The following is a 25,795-nucleotide window of genomic DNA, read 5'->3' as shown; positions in this document are numbered from 1 at the left end:
AGAAATGTTGCATCAACAGAAGAGGTTCCTCCCCCATCCTCTTCTTATTGCTTCTTCTTTAGAAATATCACTTTTATTTGACATGCACTTTGATATTGATACCCTACATTATGTAAGGCATTTTTGTGCCTAACAAACAGCATAGCTTGAAATTTGCAAATCTGTGGCTATCTGCTTTATATCCACAGATATCTGCAGACCACGTTGGCGCATCACAGATCAATTGTGGATATAAATTTTGTATCTGTGCAGTGATCTAATCATAACATTCTATCTGCCAAAACACAAAACAGAGCAGCACCTCGGTACAGAGCACTATTTTCCAGATCTGTCTGTCCAAGTCAGCCTATGTGCATGAAGCAGTAAGTGTCATCTGTGGCAACATTGTGCTTTAGGAGCTCAAGTGTTGTTAAAATGCTAAATTTCTTTCAGTGTGTGTGTGTTATTTGAATAGATAGTGGTTCAGATCTTGACACCCGTTCTTCCCCACCTTAGTCTAGTCCCTTTACACCATTCTGGTGATACAAATGTGCAGGAAAGTAACCCTATCTCCTGCCTTCCAGTCTGGAATATAGATTTGGTGAAGCTGGCTCTGTGCCAGCCTCTCCACTGGCATATAGTGTGACCAGAGAATGCTGGGTAATTATAGGCTGTCAATCTGCCATTGATCCCAAGCAAAATAATGGAACAGCTGGTAAAGGACTCAATCAATAAAAAATTAAAGGAGGGTAATATAATTAATGCCAATCAACATGGGTTTGGGGAAAATAGATCTTGTCAAACTCACTTGATAGCTTTTTTGGTTGAGATTACATGTTTAGTTGATAATAGTGCTTATGTAACATACTTACGCTTCTTTAAGGCATTTGGAATTGGGACCAAATAACATTTTGATTGAGAAACTAGATTAATACAAAATCAACATGGTACACATTACATGGATTAAAAGCTGACTAAATGACAAGTCTCAAACATTGTAAATGAGGGAAGAATCAGAAAAGAGCCCTGAGAATGATTAAAGGATGAAAATCTTGCCTTATTGTGAAAGATGTAAGGAGCTCAATATATTTAGCTTAACAAAGAGACGTTAAAGAGGTGACTTGTTCATAGTCCATAAATTCTTACATGAGGTTGCTCTAAGCTGTGCCTGGAGCTGACTTGGCCTCGGGCAGTCCCATGTGTTTAAAGCTACCTTTGTCCCCAGTTGCCTCATGTATTCTAATAGACATCTGCCAAAGTGGAAGATTTGGCCCTATAGTTCCAAGAACCCAACACACTTATTGACACGTACAGCAATAGTGTAGGGAATGTCAGTATAAATATGAGGTTGAGATTTTGTGTGTCCTTATGTTTGTCTGGAATGAATCTTTATCATAGCTCCCTTCCATATTGAAATGCGAATTAAATCATCTTCATAATAATTGTTTTGATGACTTGTTCATTTTCTTTGCTTTGTTAAAAGCGAGTTACAAAGAGGAAAACTTGTAAAAGCCTACAGCTATCACCGACGGTAGTTCATAAAAGAAAATTACAGTACCTCAGCAAATCCTTATCACAGACAGTGTTAATAATAGTACTGCTTGTACTCCTGTGGTAAAGGTTGTTTCAGCTTTTCTCACACTCCCTGCTGCCAGCTTTTATAATTCAGCTATACAAGTTCAGATGTTTGTTTAAGCTAGTTCCTACTAAAAGTGGCAAATTGGTAACTCTGAACAATTAAGGTCTCTATTTAGCCACAGGCATAGCACGGGTCCCACTAGTGCAAGCTTCTTCCACTGCCCCATCAATTCCTCATATGTCACAGTGATGGATGACCTTATAAAAACCTGTATAGAGAGTTATGCTCTAACTCTGGCCAGGTGGGATTAATTCTAGGGGTGAGGCAATATATCAGTCTTCTTATCCATTTAATCCTTGGCCTCGCTGCTGAGACTTCATTTAATTGTACTGATATCTTTTTTTAGGATTTGGACATTTGTTCACTAGCAGCGGGACTGAGATCACTACCTCTTTCATCTAGACCACCAAATAGGCTTTACATGACAACTGAAAACAAATTTTGGCCATTGCCTTCCTGGACAAGATTTGAACTGGTGACCTAGAGGAAGAAGGTTCTGTACTTCAGTCTGAACTCCCAGCTCAAGTTCTGATTTCCACTACACTATTATAGAACTTCTGATCTGTTTTGCCAGTATGAATCCAGAGTACCTCCACTAATTTAATGGTGTCACTCAAGATTTATCTGTCTTCCTGCCTCTCACTGCCCTTCAGAGTCAAATACAATAAAAAACAAAGGAAATGACTGCATTAAACCTGTTTGATTTCTCTGACACACTTTGGAAAACATAGGGTCACATTCCTGAATGCAGTGCAGCTGCTTTGCTCCATCTCACCAGCATGATTGAGCCCCAAAACCATCTTAATTCACCCAGAGAGGATCAAAGTCAGGGTGATCTACCAGTGGTGAAGAGCACTTACACAACACAGCATTCTCCCTTGGCTACGTACATTCACACATCCACCCATCACCAGCATAGCAGGTTAAAGGCATCATGTCAGAATCCTGCTCCATCACACTAATCCTCAGCAGTGGTTTTGGCCCCTTGGCTACTCTCAGGGCATGTCTACGCTATAGCTGCTACAGTGTCACAGCTATGATGTTGCCACTGTGGCACCATAGCGTAGACTCTTCCTACATCATGAAGGGTTTTTCCATCAATGTAGTTAAGCCACCTCTCCGAGACATGATAGTTTGGTAGGCCAGGGGTTAGGTCGACCTGAGTGTGAAATTTTTCACATCCCTGACCAATGTGTCTAGGTGCTAGAGTTGTTAAGTGTAGATCAGGCCTAAAACATCATAGAGTATTTAGCCCTGTACAAAGAAATAGCAGTATCAGGGGAATGCACAGGTAAGTCCTAGAGACAATTATGTTAAGGCAGATTATCTCTTTCCTTGCTTTCCGTTGGAAGGGATATTTTTATATGCAGTACCTGGGTGATGTCCCCATCCTCTGTGACATCCTAACCATTTCTACTGCATCAAATTGTGATGTCACTATAGAATATAATGATTTCAGGCAGGGGTTAAGCAGTAGAATCTATTGAAATGCTTTTACTGCAGCTGTCCCAAAAGAGCGTTAATTGTTCCTAAATAGGAGTCTCCAAGCTGAGGGCTAAAGGACTTGAGTGAACTAACTGGAGGCAGCTGTTCATGGCAGAGAAAATACCTTAAACTGCCTGATCACAATAGTGACATTTTGTAATAACTATTACTATTAGATAATTAGTAATAAATAATAAAGTATATTGAAATGTTATTGCCCTGTTGGATAACATTTCGTGAATTATTAATGCAATAAAGTGAAGGTAATGATATAGTGACATAATCATAATGATGTAATGTTGTAAAAGTAAAAGATATAAATCTATAACATTCTTTAATAATATGACCTTTAAATGTTCAGTGGAGTAGTAGTGTCGTCTGATGTCTGGATAATAAAGGGTGCTACACAAGCCTTTTCACATGCTGTAGAGAAAGTGTGTCTTTTTATGTGCATGCACACATATAAGAATAATCAGAAAGCAGAAGTGGAAAAGTTCAAAGAGAAAGTAACGCCAATATTTTAGTTGACACTCAAGCTGGTTGAAATTTTTGATGAGAAACAAGGTCAAAATTTTCATATAATTTTTGCCAAAAAAATTCACATTCCTAGTTGACACACAGCACAAGAAAGTCAGAAATTTAGAAAATTGAATCTAGTGAACCATCTTAAATGTGGAACTGTGTCTAGATATTTATTGCAGGAGTCTGGTGGTATGCTGCAAAGCCTAGGAACCCAAAATGCAAGTTAAGGATCAAATATATTTTATTTCCATGCTTTGGTAGTTTGTATCACAATATTAGGGTGAAGACTTGAAGTAAATGGGAGTTTGGATTCTTACTTCACTGAGACCAGAAATTGGCTCTTAGTTTAAATTATTAAGTTCTAACTTCATTTTGACTTTTTTTCTCTGTAAATGGCCATTTATTTTACAATAATAAGTATTCGTGCTAAGTAGCAAGCAGTCTTTAAATGTAATTCTTCAAGGGACTGATTCAAAACTCTTTGAAACTTCCAGTGGCCTTTGGATCTGGCCACATTTTATCAAACCTGTATTAGCCCCCTCCACCTCGCCCCCAGAAAATCTACAGTTGATTTATGTTTTAGTGATGTAGCTGAAGACAAAATATTAAGAGAGGGAGAAAATTTGCCTTTTTTAATAGATTTATATATATTGGTCTGAAAGGTAAGTTAGTGAAAAATGTTTCCCCATATATATTCCCTTGATACTCTTACTCTGAAATACAACACATAACTCGTTGCAAAAATAGGATCTGTTACTTTTCAGTTTTTACAGTTGCTACCATGCACTAATATTTTAAAACATTTCATGGAAAATGTAGTCAAAACACTAAGTGGCAAAAGCATGTCTATTTTTATACAGTGCCCAAATTTTGTGTGCATTATGATTATATTTTACAAGAAACTGTTATGAAAACACATGTTTGATTCACTCTGTCTTCCACAGTCGTTAAATAGTATCCCAGGAACACTTAGATTCTTGTATAATGTTTTGGTGCTGAGAACATACAGAGTTTTCTTACAAGTAAATACTAGATATCTGCTATCCAAAAGAGGGAGCCATAGCATTATGCTTTATTTTTCAATTTTATGTGCCTGTATACTTGCATACCGTTTTCATTGTATTTTCAGTGTAAACATGCATTTTGCTTTGACGTTTTGTTCTTATGTATTTATATACACAAACAACACAGTACTAATAATTTAACCAGTTAATTGATCTAGTAGTTTTAACTAGAATTGTGTGAAAAAGTCACATTGAATGTTAAGCACACTTGAATGAGAGGAAAAAATATCCATTATCTTGTTATAAGACTGGGAGTCAGGAGCTCTTTCTGGTTTTCTTGACTCTGCCAGACTCTTCTTATGTGACTTTGAAAAAGTCACTTTGTCTCTTTATGCCTCAGTTCCCCTTCTATGAAATGGAGAAAAATAACACAAGGGGTGGTGGTGTTTGTGGGCCAAAATATATATATGTATCATGGGTCGGCATCCTCTGGCACATGGCTCTCCAGGGTAAACACCCTGGCGGGCCGGGCCAGTTTGTTTACCTGCTGCGTCGGCTGGTTTGGCCGATTGCGGCTCCCACTGGCCGCGGTTCGCTGTCCCAGGCCAATGGGGGTGGCAGGAAGCAGCATGGGCTGCAGGATGTGCTGGCCCTGGCTTCCCGCTGCCCCCATTAGCCTGGAGTGGCGAACCGCGGCCAACGGGAGCCACAATCGGCCGAACCTGCCTACGCGGCAGGTAAACAAACTGGCCCGGCCCGCCAGGGTGCTTACCCTGGAGAGCCGCGTGCCAGAGAGCACAGTTAGATTTTTTCTGGATGGAAGGTGCTACAGAAGTATCAAATATTATTATTTGCAAAGTGAGACTTTACTTTGAGGCAAATGTATTCACAAATCTCTACCCATACTCTGACAAACTTACCAAACATGGGCCAGGATTGTTCTCTCAGCTGGGATGCCAGTAAACAAAGGTGTCTGCCTTTTAGGAATACAATAGAGAAGTAGATAGATGTATAGTACTTTCCTAACTTCTTCAGGAGATTCCCTTTGTTCCCTCCCAATAGCTACTCCTACTTTCAGTGACCTCCAGAATACCCCTATAGATAAGAAGAGGTATCCTGCAACTTTTGACAAAAGAGGGGGTGGTGAGAGGATGGACCCTTGAGTTGTCAAAAGGGGGAGTTTGGTTCCCCCTTATGAAAACTGATGAATTACAATATAGGTTTGGTTTGAAAATTTCTTTGAGAAGCACACTCTGGCTGGTTTGTACATCACCCATTCCTGATGCTCTTACAATATTTTTACATATCACTTTAAAGGTCTTCCGTGGTGCTGCACTGTGTGTTTGGAAGAAACAACAGTACGCAGACAAACAATGAAGAGTCCGTGTGGCACCTTAGAGACTAACAAATTTATTTGGGCATAAGTTTTCATGGGCTAGAACCCACTTCATCAGATGCATGGAGTGGAAAATATAAATAAATATATGAAAAGATGGGGGTTGCTTTACCAAGTGTGAAGTCAGTCTAATGAGATAAATCAATTAACAGCAGGATACCAAGGGAGGAAAAAGAACTTTTGAAGTGGTAAGAGAGTGGCCCATTACAGACAGTTGACAAGGAAGTGTGAGTAATAGTAGGGATAAATTAGTATTGGGGAAATTAGGTTTAGGTTTTGTAATAACCCAACCATTCCCAGTCTTTATTCAGGCCTAATCTGATGGTATCTAGTTTGCAAATTAATTCCAGTTCTGCAGCTTCACATTGGAGTCTGTTTTTGAAGTTTTTTTGTTGAAGAATTGCCACTTTTAGGTCTGTTAGTGAGTGACCAGATAGACTGAAGTGTTCTCCTACTGGTTTTTGAATGTTATGATTCCTGATGTCAGATTTGTATCCATTTATTCTTTTGTGTAGATGTGCAGGTGAAGCTGTGGTCTCTCTGCACAATAGCAGCTTAACTGTTGTCAATTTTTGTAGGCATAAGTAATAGCAATTTTTTTAAGTACATCAGAAGCAGGAAGCCTGCTAAACAACCTGTGGGGCCACTGAACAATAAATATGCTAAAGGAGCACTCAAGGATGATAAGGTCATTGAGGAGAAACTAAATGAATTCTTTGCATCCGTCTTCACAGCTGAGGATGTGAGGGAGATTCCCAAATCTGAGACTTTCTTTTTAGGTGACAAATCTGAGGAACTGTCCCAGATGGAGGTGTCATTATAGGAGATTTTGGAACAAATTGATAAACTAAACAGTAATAAGTCACCAGGACCAGAAGATATTCACCATAGAGTTCTGAAGGAACTCAAATGTCAAATTGCAGAACTACTAACTGTAGTTTGTAACCTATCATTTAAATCAACTCCCATACCAAATGACTGGAAGATAGCTAATGTGACGCCAATTTTTAAAAAGGTCTTCAGAGGTGACCCCGGCAATTAGAAGCTAGTAAGCCTAACTTCAATACCAAGCAAACTGGTTGAAACTATAGTAAAGAACAAAATGGTCAGGCACATAGATGGACATAATTTGTTGGGGAAGAGTCAACAGGATTTTTGTAAAGGGAAATCACGCCTCACCAATCTTCTAGAATTTTTTGAAGGGGTAAACAAGCATGTGGACAAGGGGATCCAGTGGATATACTGTACTTAGATTTTCAGAAAGCCTTTGACCAGTTGCCTCACCAAAGGCTCTTAAGCAAAGTAAGCTGTCATGGGATAAGCAGAAAGGTCCTCTCATGGATTGGTAACTGGTTAAAAGATAGGAAACAAAGAGTAGGAATAAATGGTCAGTTTTCAGAATGGAGAGAGGTAAAAAATGGTGTCCCCTAGGGTCTGTACTGGTCCCAGTCCTATTCAACATATTCATAAATTATCTGGAAAAAGGGGTAAATAGTGAGGTGGTAAAATTTGCAGATGATACAAAACTACTCAAAATAGTTGAGTCCCAGGAAGACTGAGAAGAACTACAAAAGGATCTCTCAAAACTGGGTGACTGGGCAACAAAATGGCAGATGAAATTCCATGTTGATAAATGCAAAGTAATGCACATTGTAAAACATAATCCCAACTATACATATAAAATGATGGGGTCTAAATTATCTGTTCCTACTCAAGAAAGAGATCTTTGAGTCATTGTGGATAGTTCTCTGAAAACATCCACTCAATGTGCAGTGGCAGTCAAAAAAGTGAACATAATGTTGGGAATCATTAAGAAAGGGATAGATAATAAGACAGAAAACATCATACTGCCTCTACATAAATCCGTGGTACACCCACATCTTGAATACTGCATGCAGATGTGATCGCTCCAGCTCAAAAAAGGTATATTGGAATTGGAAAAGGTTCAGAAAAGGGCAACAAAAATGATTAAGGGTATGGAACGGCTTCCGTATGAGGAGAGATTAATAAGACTGTGACTTTTCAGCTTGAAAAAGAGACGACTAAGGGGGGGATATGATTGAGGTCTATAAAATCATGACTGGTGTGTAAAAAGTAAATAAGGAAGTGTTATTTACTCCTTCTCATAACACAAGAACCAGGGGTCACCAAATGTAATTAATAGACAGCAGGTTTAAAACAAACAAAAAAAATTATTTCTTCACACAACACACAGTGAACCTGTGAAACTCTTTGCCAGAGGATGTTGTGAAGGCCAAGACTATAAGAGGATTCAAAAAGGAACTAGATAAATTCATGGCGGATAGAGCCATCAATGGCTATTAGCCAGGATGGGCAAGGATGGTGTCTCTGGCCTCTGTTTTCCAGAAGCTGGGAATGAGCGGCAGGAAATGGATCACTTGATGATTACTTGTTCATTCCCTCTGGGGTACCTGGCATTGGCCACTGTTGGAAGACAGGATACTTGGCTAGATGGACGTTTGGTCTGACCCAGTATGGCCGTTCTTATGTTCTTATGTAGGCTTCATGGCAAAGGAGAGTTTTGAGGAGGGATTTCAAGATCATTAGTGAGGTAGCTTTGTAGATGTTTATGGGAAACACATCCCAAACCTGTGAGACATCATGGGAGAAAGCATCAAGGTACTTATTTGAAAATTTAACAAGTGGGGAATGGAGGCTGATATCATGGGTACAATCAGAGGCGATCGTTGATAACTGGATAGCGAATGAGAGGTGAGAGGGAGTATGGGGATTGACACTGAAGGGCCTTGAAAGTGAAAACAAGTAGGTTATGTTTGATGCAGCAGAGAAGGAGGCATCAGTGGAGGAATTTAAAGAGAGGGGTAACATGGTCAAAGTGACTTGTATGTCCTTTAGGTGGTTGCTTCTCATCTGCAGACCAGGAGAATATTCTTTGAGCAGTACTTGTGAAGATCCCTGCTTGCCTCTTTGTCACATTCTCACTGGGTTATTCACATCCCAAGAGGCAAATGGGTTTGCTGTCCAGTTGTAATAGCTTTTCTGCATCATCTATTTGAGGATCATGATCTGAAAACACTTGATCAGAAATCCTGCATCACAGAGATAAATTTCATATGATGAATCATTGTTTCATTAAGAAAATTTCAACATAAAGGCTCTATAGTACTTGGTGAAGATGTAAAAGTCCTTTAAACTGTTGTGATCAATACGTGTGACATACTGAATATTTCATAGACATATCTGCAATCTGTTTGTTCATATGAACTCATTAATGTATTCCTCTGGTTCTCTCTTGCATAAGCCCACACCCAAATGGCCTTCATGGATGAGGTGTGCATTCTTTTCCTTATGCTACATGGAAGTTAATTTAATTAATTTTAAAATTACATTATCAACCACCATTAAGCAAATATGAAATGATGATCATTACTAGAAATTTTTATTTATTTCTTTGCCTCCAGCTATCCCTCAGGGATCATCCTTTTGAGACATTCTAGTTCTGCAAGTTTTGGGGGAGGAAATAAGCAAATACCTTTTGAACAATAGCTTATCAGTGTTTATCTTCACATTGTAAATCTTATGGCATAGCAAATGTGCTTTACCTGAAACTTTTGGATGATTTCCTCTGTTGAAAGCTGCAAATGCTTTTTGGTGCTATTTTCCTTCTTTGTATGTAGACAAATTTTCCCCCTATTATCCACTATTACATGACCCTAGTTATTTCTTTCACTGACTGATTTAATAACTTTAAATTAATCAAATATACTTATGCCTGAAGAACTTGGTCTTTCGGTGTAACTAGATTCCCACCCCCCCTTTGGGGAGTAATACCTGGGATTTCCTCATGATTTAAACAAATCTGTTGTGTGTCTTTGGTGCAACTGATTTAGTAAAACAAATCTTTGAATTGTTCTAGTTTATTATTTATATTTTGATTATATGAGATAAGACCTGCTGTATACATTTAATCACTTATAATTTTTCACAAATTTTAATCCCTAATTCAGGCTGTTACCATACTCTGAGCAGTAAAACCAAGTGGTCTCACTGTGCATTTTTAGATTCACTTAACACTTGATAATGATAATCCCAGTTACTAGCAGTTTCTCTCTGATGTAAATTCCTAAAATTTTACTTTTGTTTTCTCTACCTCAGATTTATTCCTGATTTTCTGGTACACTTTTTCTGGCAACACATTATCTTGAGCCCTCTATCAAGTTTAACAGTGACAGAAGCTTCATAGAGTTCCAAACATTATTTTCTTTACCATATTATTGAAAATCTTTTCTTTCAAAAATCTATTAATCTAATGCTGCACTTGCATCATCATATTTTTAAAAATACACTTTATTTGCTTTGAACATTTTTTGCAAAATCATTTGTTCTTTTGTGTGTGTAGTTTTTCCTGATATGCAGAACTTTTGGAGTCTTTTACAAAACCCATTAAAGTGTGTGGAAAGCCACCTATTGACATCAGTGTCTTTGAGTTGGGACATCATTGTATTTGTGTAATTTTCATTACAGTGTCTTCCTTTACCTACTGTTAAGTGCTCACTGTCTGTTTGTCTTTTAATGAAATACACTGTTTCTAGGTGTTGAACTTTTTTGAATGACACTCACATCAGTGGCTTCATTGTCTGACTATACCAGTGGTGGGCAACCTGCAGCCCACGGGCCGCATGCGCCCCATTAAGGTTATCCGCTGGTGGACTGTCAGACCATGTATTTACATTTGCACGGCCTCCTGCAGCTCCCAGTGGCCATGGTTCACCATTCCCAGCCAATGGGAGCTGTGGAAAGTGGCAGCCAGGCCCGCGCCGCTTCCTGCAGCTCCCATTGGCCAGGAACAGCTTTGGATCAGGTCCTTTATCTTCATTAGTAAAGGGAGGGGGGTGATAATATGTACCCACTGTAAACAAGTCTGATCAAAAGTTTATTGAAGAGAAGAAGGAAGTCCATGGAAAGAACTCCTTAGAAATCACTGAGCTTTGAACCAGTCTTTCAGGGCATTATTATTATTTATTGTTTGCCAGTTGCTTACACTTTACTGTTACCACAAAACACTTTTAAATGTAGCACTGTGTCATGTTACAAATTTCTAAAGGTACCAATTTACCTGAAGTAATGTAGCATGTACCATCTTTCAAATTTGATCACCATGGAATGAGAACGTACCATTACAATGAAGTGATACTATTTTTCTAATTAAAATGATTTTTTGTTTTAAAAAATAGTCCTACAATTCCTCTCTCCAACTGTGATTTCCATTAAATTAAAAGGGTATTTTGTCTGGATAAAGCAAAACGACTTTAGGATTTGGCCCTATTTGGGCATTTCTGCTGTAACAGTGAGTAACAACAACTGTCAATATGTGATAGCAAATTTCTGTATGTCAGATGCTTGTATGGGGCCTGGTCTTGTGTCAACTGAAGTCAATGGCAAAACTTCCATTGCTTTCAGTAGTGCAGAGTGATGTCACACAGAGCTAATAAAAATGGTTCTTGATCTTAACTCTTTGCACGTATTGTTGTTAGCTTTGGACTTCATCCTACCATATAAATCTAAGAATTACCTGCATATGCTGTATTTGTGCTTTTTCTCCTTACAGCTTAGCTAGATGGGATATGATTGCTATCTTTAAATATATCAGAGGGATAAATACAAGGGAGGGAGAGGAATTATTCCAGCTTAGTACTAATGTGGACATGAGAACGAATGGATATAAACTGGCCGTGGGGAAGTTCAGGCTTGAAATTAGACGAAGGTTTCTGACCGTCAGAGGGGTGAAATATTGGAATGGCCTTCCGAGGGAAACGGTGGGGGCGACGGACCTGTCTGGTTTTAAGATTAAGTTAGATAAGTTTATGGAGGGAATGGTTTAATGGTAAAACATAGTAGCCAAGGAAAACCAAGCAATGGTACGTAAATAGCATAATGGCCAACAAGGGTCAGGCTAGAGACTCTTGCCTACATGCTCGGGGTATTACTGATCGCCATATTTGGGGTCGGGAAGGAATTTTCCTCCAGGGTAGATTGGCTGAGCCTCTGGAGGTTTTTCGCCTTCCTCCGCAGCATGGGGCAGGGATCACTAGCAGGAGGGTCTCTGCCGATTGAAGTCACTAAAACACAGGATTGGGGACTTCAATGGCAGAGTCCAGGGAAGGGTCTTGTGGCCTGCAGCATGCAGGGGGTCAGACCAGATGATCATAATGGTCCCTTCTGACCTTAAAGTCTATGAGTCTATGAGTCTATGAGATGAATCAAAATCATTTTTGACAATTTCTACTTTGAATAAAATCTCCATTCCCAGGGCCTTTCCACAACCTCACCCCCATTTGAAGTTGCTAATTTTCCTACGAGTCAAATACAAGTACACTTAGGCAGCTCCATGTGTCAGACAGTAGAAGGTGTTACCTCAAATGTGTGAAAATACTAAGGGCCTAACTCTGATCTCGTTGGTATCAGATTTGCTTTCACTGATCATTTCCTATTACTTTGGTGGAGTTGCACCAGATTTACACCATTCTAGCAGAAAAGGGCTCTCTAGCTTTATTTCCCAATGTATAAAAGTCAATTACTTTTGATTTCAAGAAAGGGCAATGCTTTTGATATTAGAGGATTAGAGTAATATTATTTTTCACCAGGCAGTTATTCTCAGTGGGGATAAATGCCACATGGTAGAAGCTTGCTTATCTACACTTTGACAAACCATGCTCTTTATAACCAGCACAAAACACCTGGTGATCCTCACAACCTACCCCACCCACCTCCATCTCTCAGCACAGATTTAATAGCAGATGCTGTAATTATGTTTTATATTGCTACAAATATATTGTATATTTTTACAAAATAGGCTTTATAACTCATATGTGCCTGTTCCTAAATGGCACAATATTTAGGAAATGTATTGACCCAGGGGGAGTTCAATAAAGATCAGTCCCTCCAGGAGTTGCTGGATGTGTGTGGGGGTGTGTGCAGACTGCTCCTCATTGTGTATGTGGCCTGCTGTGGGGTCAGCTGAAGGACAGGGGTATGGCATTGTTCCTGGACCTTGACACTTCTTTGGGGTGATGTGTTCCCTTCCCGGCATATACAAAGGACCCATCCTGTGAGAAACTGAGTACAGTGTATGGTCTATAGGGAGCATGACTCTTCACTCTTATGTCAACTTATTCTCCTCTTTGATATTTTCATTTAATGGGTTTTTTAATGTATGGATGCAGTTCTATTTAACCTGTGCATATTTTTTCGCATGAGTTTTGTTTGGATTTGTTTTACAAGTAGTTTTAGAGAATATTAAGCAGATGAACAATGAACATCTGCTCACAAAAATGTGACGAGCAATGGAGCAATGAAAACCAACAATTGTTGTTTACTGAATTTTAAAAGACATAAGCAGAGGGCTTCAGGAGCTTTTGCTAGATTTCATGAATATGGTAATAGGTGAAATCTTTTCCACTATCAGGCACAGTGATTTACAGTAAGAAATAATGAGATTCTACCTTTGAAATAATTATGAAATTTTATGTATGCTACAATACCTCCAAAGAGAAATTTTGCCATATTTACAGAATTGTCACTGTTTTTCAAAGCAAAAAATGTTCCTTTTTATTTGCTTATAAAAATGAAAATCTTCTTTTGTGTAGAAGACTGAAAAATTGGGGTGGAATCATAAACTAATTTACTTTCTGTGAAACTACTAAAGACATCCCTTTTGGTTTTGCCAGGTGTGCAAGAAAGAAGGGCCTTTGAGGGCTTGTGAGGTGGGTGCATATATGAAGGATTCTCACTTTTCTGGGGTTTCCTACCTCCTGTATTCATTCAAATATTTTTTATATCTTTGACTGAGGAAAGTGTGATTGTCTTTTAGCTGCACATAAGAAAATAACTGTTGGTAAATGCAGATGGTAATGGATAGCTTTTTATTATTAATGCCTATAATCCCTCTATTTACCCAGAGAACGAGATATAGTATAGCATAGATACCAGCTTTAATAGCTTCCTGCACTATTCATCATGTGTCAGTCCTGATCTCTATGGACCAGTTTTAGCAGGCCTATTTGTGTATTGATCTCTGCTGATATTCCCACAGCCTAGTGGTGTGTTTTGTGATGAAAACATTTGCCAAATAGGAACACAATTAATGTCACTTGCCTTGTTTTTATTACACAGAAAAATCTAATTGTAATTAATTGGGAGGGTCAGAGAAAAATAAAATAAATTATATAAAAAAACCCCAACTTTGCATGGGCTACTATACTCCCTACTTTCTTCCCAGGACCACCAAAATATTAGAGATTGTCTTGGTCATTTGCTAACACTTGCATTCAGATTTTAAAAGGGCATTTCAGTAGAAAATAGCACAGACATTTCTGGCTCTGGGTGCACCAAGGTGAAGGCAGTAGACTTGTCATTCACCACAAGAAGAGACGAGGGTGCCTGACTGGCCCTCAAGGAAAAGAAGTGGAAGGAATTCACTCTTCTTCAGATAGGGGTTTAGCCATGGCCGGCTCCAGGCACCAGCGCAGCAAGCAGGTGCTTGGGGCAGCCAATGGAGAAGGGTGGCATGTCTGGCTCTTCGGCGGGAATTCAGCTGCGGGTCTCTCAGTCCCTCTCGGAGGGAAGGATCTGCCACTGAATTGCCGCCGAAGAAGAATGAAGCAGCAGCGGTAGAGCTGCCGCCGAAGTGCCGTCGATCACGACTTTTTTTTTTTCTTATTTTTTTTTCGCCGCTGGGGTCGGCAAAAATGCTGGAGCCGGCCCTGGGTTTTAGCAAACACCTGTTGTTTGGAGTAGATGATATGAGATTGGAGAATTAATGGATGCTTATCTCTGAAACTTTTCAGGTATATCCATACTGCATCATTGTTCTTTAGAGTGAGCCAGAGTCACTGGTACCTCTCCCAAGAAATAGAAGATTCAGAACAAACCTATTGGTTGGAGTAGATGATGTGCTGGCTGTGATGAGTCAGGGTACATTCAATCCAATTATTGACCAAGCAGTATGGCATAATGGATACAGTACTGGACTGGCAGAAGACTGGGTTCTATTCCTAGCTCTAGCACTTGGTCTACTATATTTTTGGGGGCAAGTTGCCTTTCTGGGCCTCAGTTTCTGTGATAGTGATTCTCAGACCTGTGAGCCACTGTGTTGCCACCACAGCAAGTGACAGCTTTGCTGTTGCAAAACTATGTATCAGTTCCCTGACACACCATCTTGTCTGCCTTGCCAGAAAACTCTTCAGGACTCTGCCCATTAAAACCTTGCCTAGCAGGTAACAGTCAGGGAACTCCAATTCACAAATTTCCCAGACATCTGTTTGCAGTACTCAGCCTCTCTCACAAAACTCTATCAAATTTGCAGCACCCTTAAAGAGATAGTACACAGCAGTTTATTAGCTGGGATTCACACACCTTCCACTTCAAACAAAACACTGAGCTGGTTTATCATAAAAGTAAAACAAGTTTATTAACAAAAGGGCATAGGATTAAGTGATACTACATAGAAAGAATAAAAATAAAAATGGTTACAAACAAACAAAACTAAAATGTGCTTCTAAGACTAAAACTTAACTTAATTAGCTTTAGTTCTTGTTCAAGATGGCTTCCTTACTTACAGCAACTTCTCCAGCATGGCTGGCTATTCCAGCTGGGATCCACCCTTACAGAATGATAGTGCTGGTTTCTTTGTTCCCTCAAGAGATTGCTTACTCTAGGGTAGGGGTTCCCAAACTTGGTTAGCGGCTTGTTCAGGGTAAGCCCCTGTCAAGCCGCGAGACGCTTTGTTTAACTGAGTGCCCACAGGTACGGCCGCTTGTGGCTCCCAGTGGCTGCAGTTCACCATTCCCGGCCAATGGGAGCTGTGGGAAGTGGTGGCCCAGCCCGCGCTGCTTCCCGCAGCTCCCATTGGCCGGGAACAGCAAACCGTGCACTATTGGGAGCTGCGAGCGGCCATAGCTGCGGATGCTCAGGTAAACAAAGTGTCTTGCAGCCTGCCAGGGGCTTACCCTGAACAAGCCGCAAACCAAGTTTGGGAACCCCTGTTCTAGGGGGTTGCATGCTCTCTCTCTCTCTCTTTATAGTCCAGTAAACCTTTAAAATGTATTCTTCTGAGGTATTGGCCTCTTTTATTTGGCTGGAGAAAATCTGATTCTCAGCCGCCTATCCCCCAAAGTGCCAGGTTTAAAAACATTTTAGTCTCATATTTCCAGCACATCTGTAAAGATTTTTGTGGGTTAACCATACATACATCACACACGAATATTAATAATCAATGAGTTATTAGTTTATACATGATATATTACATACCACCTTTTGGGTAAATATCATGACAACAGTATCATCTGGCATTGAGGTGCTCTTAGGGACACAGTTTCCCCATCTATGAAATGGGGATCAGAATCCTGACCTTCTTTGGAAAGGGCTTTGAGATCTACTGATGAAAAGTGCTATATAAAAGCTAGGTATTATTACTAACAAATTGTTTTATTAATCTTTTAAACTTTCTCCTTTTGCACTGATAGTGTGTGCAGAGCAGCTATTCCCCTGGGATTTCCTCTTTGATATTTATTAGTCTGTGTTTGCTGCTCAAGGTTGCACACCTGAGGTAGCCAGCAGATTTTTCCCTTAGCCCAAAACATCTAGCCATCTCACCATAGTCTGATCCTGGCTAGGATATATTCCATAGGGATTTTGTCATGCCAGTGGATTATGATGCGAGTACATGCATGGTTTACATGCTATGCATACATTACAAACATATTTTTACCATAGTCACCGGAAGTTCAGGATTGATTTCTTTCCTACTAACTGATCAGGCTGACTAGCATGAAATTTAATTTGTGCTAATCAACTTGAGGTGAGGGGAGCAGAAAATTTATGTGGCTCATTTTCCATTACTGCAGCAATCTCCCCCTACTTATATCCCTTAATAGAATGTTTTATATAGCAGCTTTCATACTTTATAAAGCAAAGGCTCAAGCACTACTGATGCAAACACTGTGTAGGCAAACTGTGTAGCTGTTATGCTTTCAACAGTGACTCACTTAGCTCCTGCAATGGTGCAGCATTCCATAGTACTGCACCGAAATCAGGGCTGGATTAAGGTAATCCAGGACCATAAGCACATGACAATTTGAGGTCTCCTGTGGCTTCACCCCTGCAGAGCTGCTCTCATAGCCTTGGAGTGGAAGTGCGAAGGTGCCCATTTCCTTCCCAAGAGACAGTGGCATGGTACTCTCCTGTCCCTTTAGGAGAGGTACCAGGGCCCCTTCCTCCCCTTGTGAATGGAAGAGGTGGGCCTCTTATTATTTACTGAAGTAGCCTGGATGTATATGTTTGGGTGGGTAAGGAAGTACCCAATGCGCTCTTCTCCTCCTGCCCCGTGTAGAGTCCCCTGCGGGGACAGTGCTGGCATGACCTTCCAGGGCAGTAGATCTTGGAGATAACACCCTATTGAGATATGTGGGTCAGTTCACACTTCTCAGGGCTGTTGTTTCAGGCTGTCTGCAGTCTAAGCAGATGTTACTCCATTGGTTACACTTGGTTCATATTTTTCAGGTTTTTCTTCAAAACCATGAAGCAAGTAATTTACTTTAAACAGAAAAAAAAAAAAAAAAAAAAAAAGAAAAGCAAGACTCTCATTTTTCATCATAAGAAACAGGACTTTAGGCTTGGGCCTATAGTGCCTATGCCTTAATTCAGTCCCAGACAAAATGTAAACTTTGAGCATAAATACTGCTCTTGGTTAAGAATTTAAAAACCATGCAGATGACTCTATCACTGTTTTCCATCTGTAAGGAAGTGTTTTGGATCATTACAGTACAAATTTTGTCTTTATAACTTGAGAACATCACTAACGTGGTGCTATCAGCCATTGTTGTGCAGCTTTGCAAGGAGTTAAAGATAGCCGATAACCTGTGTTAGAGTACAATGGACTATCTGGAGAGCCATTGGGTAAATTTCAACCTACAAGTAATTTTCAAACAAATCATTTAAAAATCAATGGGTTTCAGGGGAAACTTGTTATCTAGAATTGGTGTGTCCATCTAGCCACAAAAAATTTGAGTAGCATATGCAATATGGGGCTGCTAACTAGTGTGTAGGCTCTTATTTGGGACATATTTGCATTAAAATGTAGCCATTAATTTGTGTTTTGTAACAGGGGAAAGTAGCAGTGATTAGAGATGATGTTGACAGGGGTTTGCACTCAAATGCCAAGGTATTTCAGTCCTGATTTATAGCAACTTTGATAGTCCACTCCTGAGCTATTATTTACTTAGATTCATCTTTTTAAGAATTACGTCAAATTGTGTGGCATTTTGGTAATGTGCTAATGCCCACTAGTTATTAGGATATGCCATATTTGGTCTCAATCATTGATCTCCAGATGGGAAAGGATAATTCACTAATGTGTGTGATTATGATGTGGTGTAGGGTATATGGTGAGACAAGACAGAATGTAGTGCTTGTTAGGTTTTGTAATGATTCTTGAATGGCATATTTGCATTAATGTTCGTTAATATTTTAATTAATGGCAAAGGGTGCCTAGAACCCAAGACAAGCACCCTTTTGTTGTATTGAATTCCAAATAACTAATGAATATGTGGTGCTGACAAACCCCTTCTCATCAACCTTTTAACCCCCAGGGACACTTTTGCCATTACTGAACAATCACATTAAAGCAGAAGTTCTCAAACTGTGGTCTCTTGTTCTCAGGTGGGTCATGGAGCACTTGCAGGTGCTTTGCAGAAAGTTGCCTGCTCACATGTGACTGGTGCTCCCTGTCCTTATTTCCAGATTCTAAATTACATTAAAAGGCAGCTAAAAGTATATTAAATACTTTCGTTAACATTCCTTTGCCATGTCGACAGTTGCGTGTTTGCCACAGGGATGTTATGATACCATGGATAGGAAGGAGGTACCTGGGGGATTGTGAATGGAAGGTTAGGTGATGCCTGAGGCAATCTCTGTATTAAAATGTGATCCATGCTATGAAAATGTTTGAGACCCGCTGTTTTAAAGTGATGTGTGTTCCTTGTCTTGTTAATAATAATAATTAATAACAATAATTAATAATAGATATCTAGCTCTTTCTAACATGCTATGCCCATAGAGTTCAAATTGTTTTACAAAAGAAATAAATATCATTATCTTCACTTTACAGATGAGGAAATTTAACTGCAGGGATGGGGGTCACACAGTAAGGCAGTGACAAGGTTGGGAATCCACTGGGCCACACTGCCTTCTATAGAAAAGATATAAATGTCATCCAAAAATGTGTCTTAGTCATGAAACGTGAGGTGTGTCACATAGATTGTAAACTCTTTGGGGCAGAGGACCATCTTTTGGCTTTGTACCTGGCACAATAGTGTCTTGCTCCATGACTTGGGCTCCTACGCACTACCACAATATAGAGTCTAAATAATACTAATAATTAAAATAATAAAAGGATCAGAAATAAACATTAATGTCTAACATTGATTATTTCCTTCATATAATTTGTGGATTATTTATTTTATTTTATTTTGCATAGGGAAATAAAGGTTAGACCTATTTCAGACATTGAAAAAAAGGGGGAAAATATCTTCCACAATGTGATATTTATTATAACTCCATGTGACAGGATTGTGCAATATTATTGTCAGACAGAGGTCATTTTAAACAGCCAGATTCTGCAACCCTTTCTTACAATGACTGGTGTGTACTCACAAAGGTAATTCTATTGGCTTCAATGGGACTACTCTGATTACTAAATACTACTCAATGCAAGTAAGTGCTGAAGAATCTGATAGAATCTCTATATTGCCTTCTGATAAGTAAGATTATAGAAACCTGCATTTGAAACAACAGGTTTTACAAGAGGCTATTGGGTAATCCAAGGTCAGATTGATTTCCACAGGTTTCATAGAAGCTATATTCAAATAAACAGACAAAACACATAGATGAGAAGGAAAGAAAGCAAGAAAGTGAGCATGTGTTGATTAAATCAAATGGAATATTTGCATTATCACATTATGATGAAGAGCAGCATGAATAAGTAAATAGATTCATTGTCTGACAGAAGTAGCATTGTAAAATACTAAGGAAACCCATTTTAGTCTGTGCTTGCTTTCACCTACATTTGATTTTTAAAAATCATTCCTTCCATGATGTTGCCTGAACCATGCTTGGCTCAATAAGAACGACAATTCCACCCATGAGCTTGGATTACGCTGATTCATTAAATTTATATGTCACCAGTTTACTAGCACCTTCTGATCATATCATAACATGAAAATGCTGGATTTTAAAATAATCCAATTTGCTTTCATAATAGCTAGGCATTATGTCTTTTATCTCAAATCAGATGTAATGGACGAATGGTTTTCACCTCCTCATCAAGAGGTGAATAACATATTGAATGATGGAGGAAGGGGGAAAATGGAAGATATTTACCATGCTGATAATTTGATATGAAGATTTTAGAGTCTGATACAAGGCATGCCTTTTAATTTGCATTTATGAACACTTATACTCTCACACTCACTGAATTTTTATTGTTAAGGCATGCCAAAAAGTGTGTTATTCATTAGCAGAAAATGTGGGGTTTTGGATCAACTCATTACCCGTGAAATTGATTTTCAATTTCCAAAACTAATGGGATAAATGAAATATGCCTGTATAAACTGTCAGATGGCATAGATACTGAGAGGCAGATTCTCAGCTGGTGTAAATTGATGTCAATTGGCTTCAATGGAACTACAATGATTTGTACCAGTTGAGTATTTGCCCCTAAGAATAATAATGAGAAGGTCTACTGGTATAGTTAATGATGACTTCATTTTCCTTTAACAATCATAGATACATTACCCATACTTTTTTCTCTTTCACTGATGCTTTCAGTGGTGTTAGACCACTGTGCAGACTTCAACAGCTCTTCTTCCAGGTGCTTAAATGAGCCATTTAAAAATATTTTCTGTGTCTCAGAGAAAATTTGGGTCTCTGTACAATGACATATGTTTTTTTCTTCCCTTGAGTAAGATCTGTGGGGTCAGAACAACGTGGATAACATTTAATAGCCAACAAATGTACACTCACACATTTGAGTCTTTATGATTTGGCATTTTTGAAATCAGTAGTTTATAACAACAAAGCCACAATGATGCCATGTTTGGGACAGAGAAAATGGGTCTACAATGAAAGTTGTCCCTTATATTCTAGATACCCTGTTAGCAAAATGTGTGAAATCTAAATAGGAAGCTGCATTCCACTGGTTTCAGAATACATACTGTGTCATGCATGGGAAGTTGCTGTACATTCCCATATTGCTACTATAGAAACATTGTTTTGAAATAATATATTTCATAATAGATTATTTAATAATTCAAGAGCAGATTTTTATCATGTAAAGGCAGTGTTGTAATGGATAAGATATTGGAGTGGAGATGCTGCTTGTATTCCTAACTCTGCCATTGACTTGCTGTGTAATCTTGAGCAAGTCACTTTAGCTTCTGGTGTGACAGTCTCCCCACCTGTATCGTGGGGATAGTGCTACTTCTCTTGTTTTGTCAGGCCTCTTGAGATACATGGATGAAAAGTGCTATATAAGAGCTAAGTCATCATAATAATAGTATAGTACTTTTCACCAATAGATCTCAATGCACTACACAATCTGTAAGGTATTTATTCTCACAACAATTCTGTGAGCAGAAAAATGCTACTATCCCCATTGTACAGATGGGGAATTGAGGCACAGAAACTTGCCCGAACTGTCACAGGAAGTCTGTGACAGAGCAGGGAACTGAACCTGGATTTCACAAATCTTAGGCTAGTGTCATAACCACTGAATAATCCTTCCTCCCTATTATTATTAGCAAATGAGACATGCCACTCCATTCCATACAGGATTGAACAATTATTTGTCTCTAGCACTTTCTCAGTCTTGAACTTTCTTCTAAGCTGCACCTATATATACATAGTATTTTCTATGGTCCTTATCCTCCCTTTATTGAAGTCAGCGATAAAATTCTCATTAAATTCCATTGAATTCCAAGGAGCAGAGTTTAGGTCCACTAGGAATGACATGAACAGTCATCTGATCAAAATGGTACTTTCTTGTTTAGTCACTCGAGACAAAAATCTAGTGGGCTTCTAATATGAGAGGACTTTAAGTTATCAGATCTTTTTACCATGGTCGATCCCTGAAAGACAACACAATAATCTGTTTTTTTATCCTACAGCAAAATTTTCTGTCAATTTGATATTCGTTTAAATGTGAAAGGAATGACTGCTTCTCCTGGTATTCTGTTTGTTCAGATTTGTGAGTAATTTCCCTTCACTTTATTTCTTCCTTTTGAGGGAATCTGTGTTTTAGTCTCCCAAAATTACTTTTCATAAACTCACACACACAAAATGCAGTCGGCTTCCATTCAGTCATCCCTATTCATGTTCAAATATTTGTGCTTCTCCCGATACCATTTGCATATATCACCTGCTGCAAGCCCTAGAAATTCAGAAGGCACTCTGCTGAGACTAGAAACGTCTTTGTGTAGGTTTTTGTTTCAGCAGCATCCCTACAGTTAAATGGTACACACTGAGGAAATGGGGATTTAATACAATACTATCCCAATTCCAGGCTTGTTCAGCTGATTTTCCATGAGCACAAGATTTCTTCATGAACTGTGAGAATTTGTACACAATGACTCTTTGAACATAACAGAGTGTTCATTTCCAATAAGGACCTGCCACATGACTGAGCACTTGGCAGAAGCTTGATTAGGAAGAAATAAAGACAGGATAGCCGTTCTGTATTTGAAAACAGCTGCTACATCTTTTGTGTCCTCCTAAAATCAAACCAAAATACCGGAAATAATGTGCCTTTAAGTGTCATATCATGCCAGGTTGTTGGCAGTATTCATCAGATGGAACTGAAATTAATCTACCACATTTCATCTCCTGAACAAATTGATCTTCAGAGGAAATTTTGAACCATATTATTTACCACACCCACATCATACAGTTTTTGCCAGCTGAATACCTGTGACCTAGTGGCTGGCTAGGTTTTCAGAAACCATTTCAATTTTCATAAGATTTCCAAACACAATCAGATGTTACTAGTAAGTTGTTTGGTTCTATTCATAGCCTTATGAATGTGGTCTGAGTTAAGTAATTATTTTCCAATTGGCATCCAAATTGGGGAACTAAATTATTCTCATTGGTTGATCTAATTATCACAGAGTATTTCTGCCAGTCCAACATAACTAACATCCTTGTTGACAAGCATTCAGATGAAAAGAATATGCACACCTCTGTAAATGAGCTGTTATCCTGAAGTCTGGATAACTGGAATTTCGGTCCTTATTAATAATGGCCAATTCACCAGGCAAGTTATAAAGCTTCTATACAGAAAACATGAAGGAGTCTTAACATAAGACGTAGATAGACTAGGATATTATATTGCCACACTGTATTTTGTCTTTCGGCTTCTTTTTGTACATATATAATACACATTGCATTTTATTAATATCCCTATTATAGCTATCAGAATAATAATAGGTGTTATCCCTTCATGCACTCAAATGTATAACAGTTAACTCTGATTATTGAAATAATATTTGTCTAGTCCAAACATATTAAGAGAAAACCAGAGACATGACAACTATATTGGGTACAACTTTGGTGGTTTACAATACTAAATAAAACAGACATACTTTTTTCATTTAAGATTAACATTATTCATCTTTTAAGGGACATGCTTTTGTTATAATTGTTTGACTGCATAACATGCCTGTTCATGTAAAAGTCTTATGTTATTGCTAATAAAAAATTACAATAGGTGACAATATATTATGTAATCCCACCTTGAATCCAAACTACTAGATTGTAAATCCACATGGCAGTACCATATATTGAAATGCCATATCTCCATGTATAGCAGCAAATGCACATTTATTAAATTTACTATATTCCCTCTGATGGGGTTCTAAATAGCCACAACAAAATGTAAAAGCACAAGGTCTAAATGTTTAATTGTATATCTATTCATGTTTAAAATTTAATTAATATCCTTTAGAGGGGGCAAAAAACAACCCACCACCTGTCCTCAACAAACTCCACTACTATGACCAGTATCATTAATAGGGAAGATGTTTGACCCTACTAGCTAAGCTATTTTAAGTGCATGGCTTACCCATGTCATAAGAAACTTGAACTAAAGTACATTGCCCTGGGGCATGAACTTGCTCATATTAAAGTCAACTGCAGTTTTGCTACTGACTTTACTAGGAGTAGGATTGGACTCCTGATTGTAAACTTGTCTGCTGCAAAAGGAAATTACCCTAACTGAGCTCCTATTCTATTATCCTGACTCATTATTTTAAACTGTCTGCAAGAGGATAAATTGGTACAGTATGCACACTGCTACAGTATTCACACTACTACATTATTGCAAGGAATATTGATTTCCTTAACATTAGTATTCATCATTCTTTGTTCGAGACTTGTATGCTCACTGAAATTGAATTGATGTGATTGCATGTTTCTTGTATGTGTAAAAAATGTTGTTTATCAAATAATTGCATTTTACAGGTTACTTTGAAGTCAAAATATCAACTGTGCCTTTCATTCTTTCTGCCTTGGTTTCTATCCAGTTTGCTGTTTCTAAATATCATGTTGGCTAGGTAGTTAGTTAGCACTGCTGGAAAATAGCCTTATACTTTAAGCTGGCTGTCTTTGACTTACTGCTCAGAATATCCCAAGGAGCATTACCTTTACCTCTCCAGGTCCCTGAACCCTATGCTAACAGTCATTTTAACTAACTGTCATTTTTTCTCCTGTATCAACTACATATAAAATATGGATTTTTTTTTCTCTTTGCTTTACAGAGATAGGGATTTTTCTCACGCAAATTAATGGCTAAAACTTGCTTTTTGTTTATCCTTTTATCTAGAGTGAATTCTGACTATAAACTTTCAATAAAAATAGAATTCAAAGATAGGGGGGATTGCAGCTAACACTCAGAACAGGAGAGAAAATACACTGCATAAAAATGTTAGGATATACTGTTAAAATGCAAATAAAATAGAACTTACTGTATGTTGACACTGTCGAATAGCATAAAGCTTCCTAATATACATAAAGCAGTCTCTCTCTATATATTATAATATTCAAGGAAATTAACCAGGCATTGCAAGTTTTGTGTTTCAACTTTCAATAGTCTATTACAATATTTTTTATAACATCTTAGCTCCCTCCCCCCCCTTATTCCAGAAAATAAAATAAACCAAACCTAAACAGAAAAGGTAACAATCAAGGATCACTACTGCTTTGAACAACTTCTTTTAAAGAAAAGTTTCCACTTTTAGCTGCCAGTAATTCCAAGGCTAAAGTAAGTTAATCCTCTTACCTTATTCACCAATGTAAAGTGAATCTAGCTTGGCTCAGTGATGCACTGCTCAGTGCTGCTTCTCTGCCTGCTTTCCCTCTGCTGCCTGTTACAGTATCTCCACTGCTGGATGTACTTGCATCTAACTGGGGCTCCCTCTCTCCCAGCATCACTTTTAACTCAGGCAGGCAGGGAGCTGAAGCCAAAGGGACTCTCTATCTGATTGGTTTCCATTCAGTGCCCATGATTAATAAGAAACGTCCCTCACACAGAGAGATATTGCTGCTGATGGAGCCGCAGTGCTCAACATGAGAAGGTTTGGGGCTGGGGGGAGTGCAGGCTTTGCCAGGCATACAGTGATTTGCAAGTGAATGCAGTGGGAGGCTACCGAGAGGAGGGCTTTGTCAAGGACCCCCTTTTGATAG

General features: G+C 38.7%; 1 protein-coding gene across 1 annotated transcript in view; it reads right to left on the bottom strand.

Annotated features, from left to right (window-relative positions):
* The window catches only part of CDH9 (cadherin 9), a 111,615-nt gene extending 86,145 nt beyond the window's left edge, over nt 1-25,470 (bottom strand). Inside the window, exon 1 of the mRNA XM_054016718.1 lies at nt 25,392-25,470. The gene's annotated coding sequence lies outside the window, so the exon portion shown is untranslated. The remainder of the gene's footprint in view (nt 1-25,391) is intronic.
* Nucleotides 25,471-25,795: the final 325 nt, after the last annotated feature.

Source organism: Malaclemys terrapin, chromosome 2 (assembly GCF_027887155.1).
Source record: "Malaclemys terrapin pileata isolate rMalTer1 chromosome 2, rMalTer1.hap1, whole genome shotgun sequence".
NCBI lineage: Eukaryota > Metazoa > Chordata > Testudines > Emydidae > Malaclemys > Malaclemys terrapin.
Note: the sequence above shows the minus strand (reverse complement) of the source record. Positions and strands in the feature narration are given on the sequence as shown.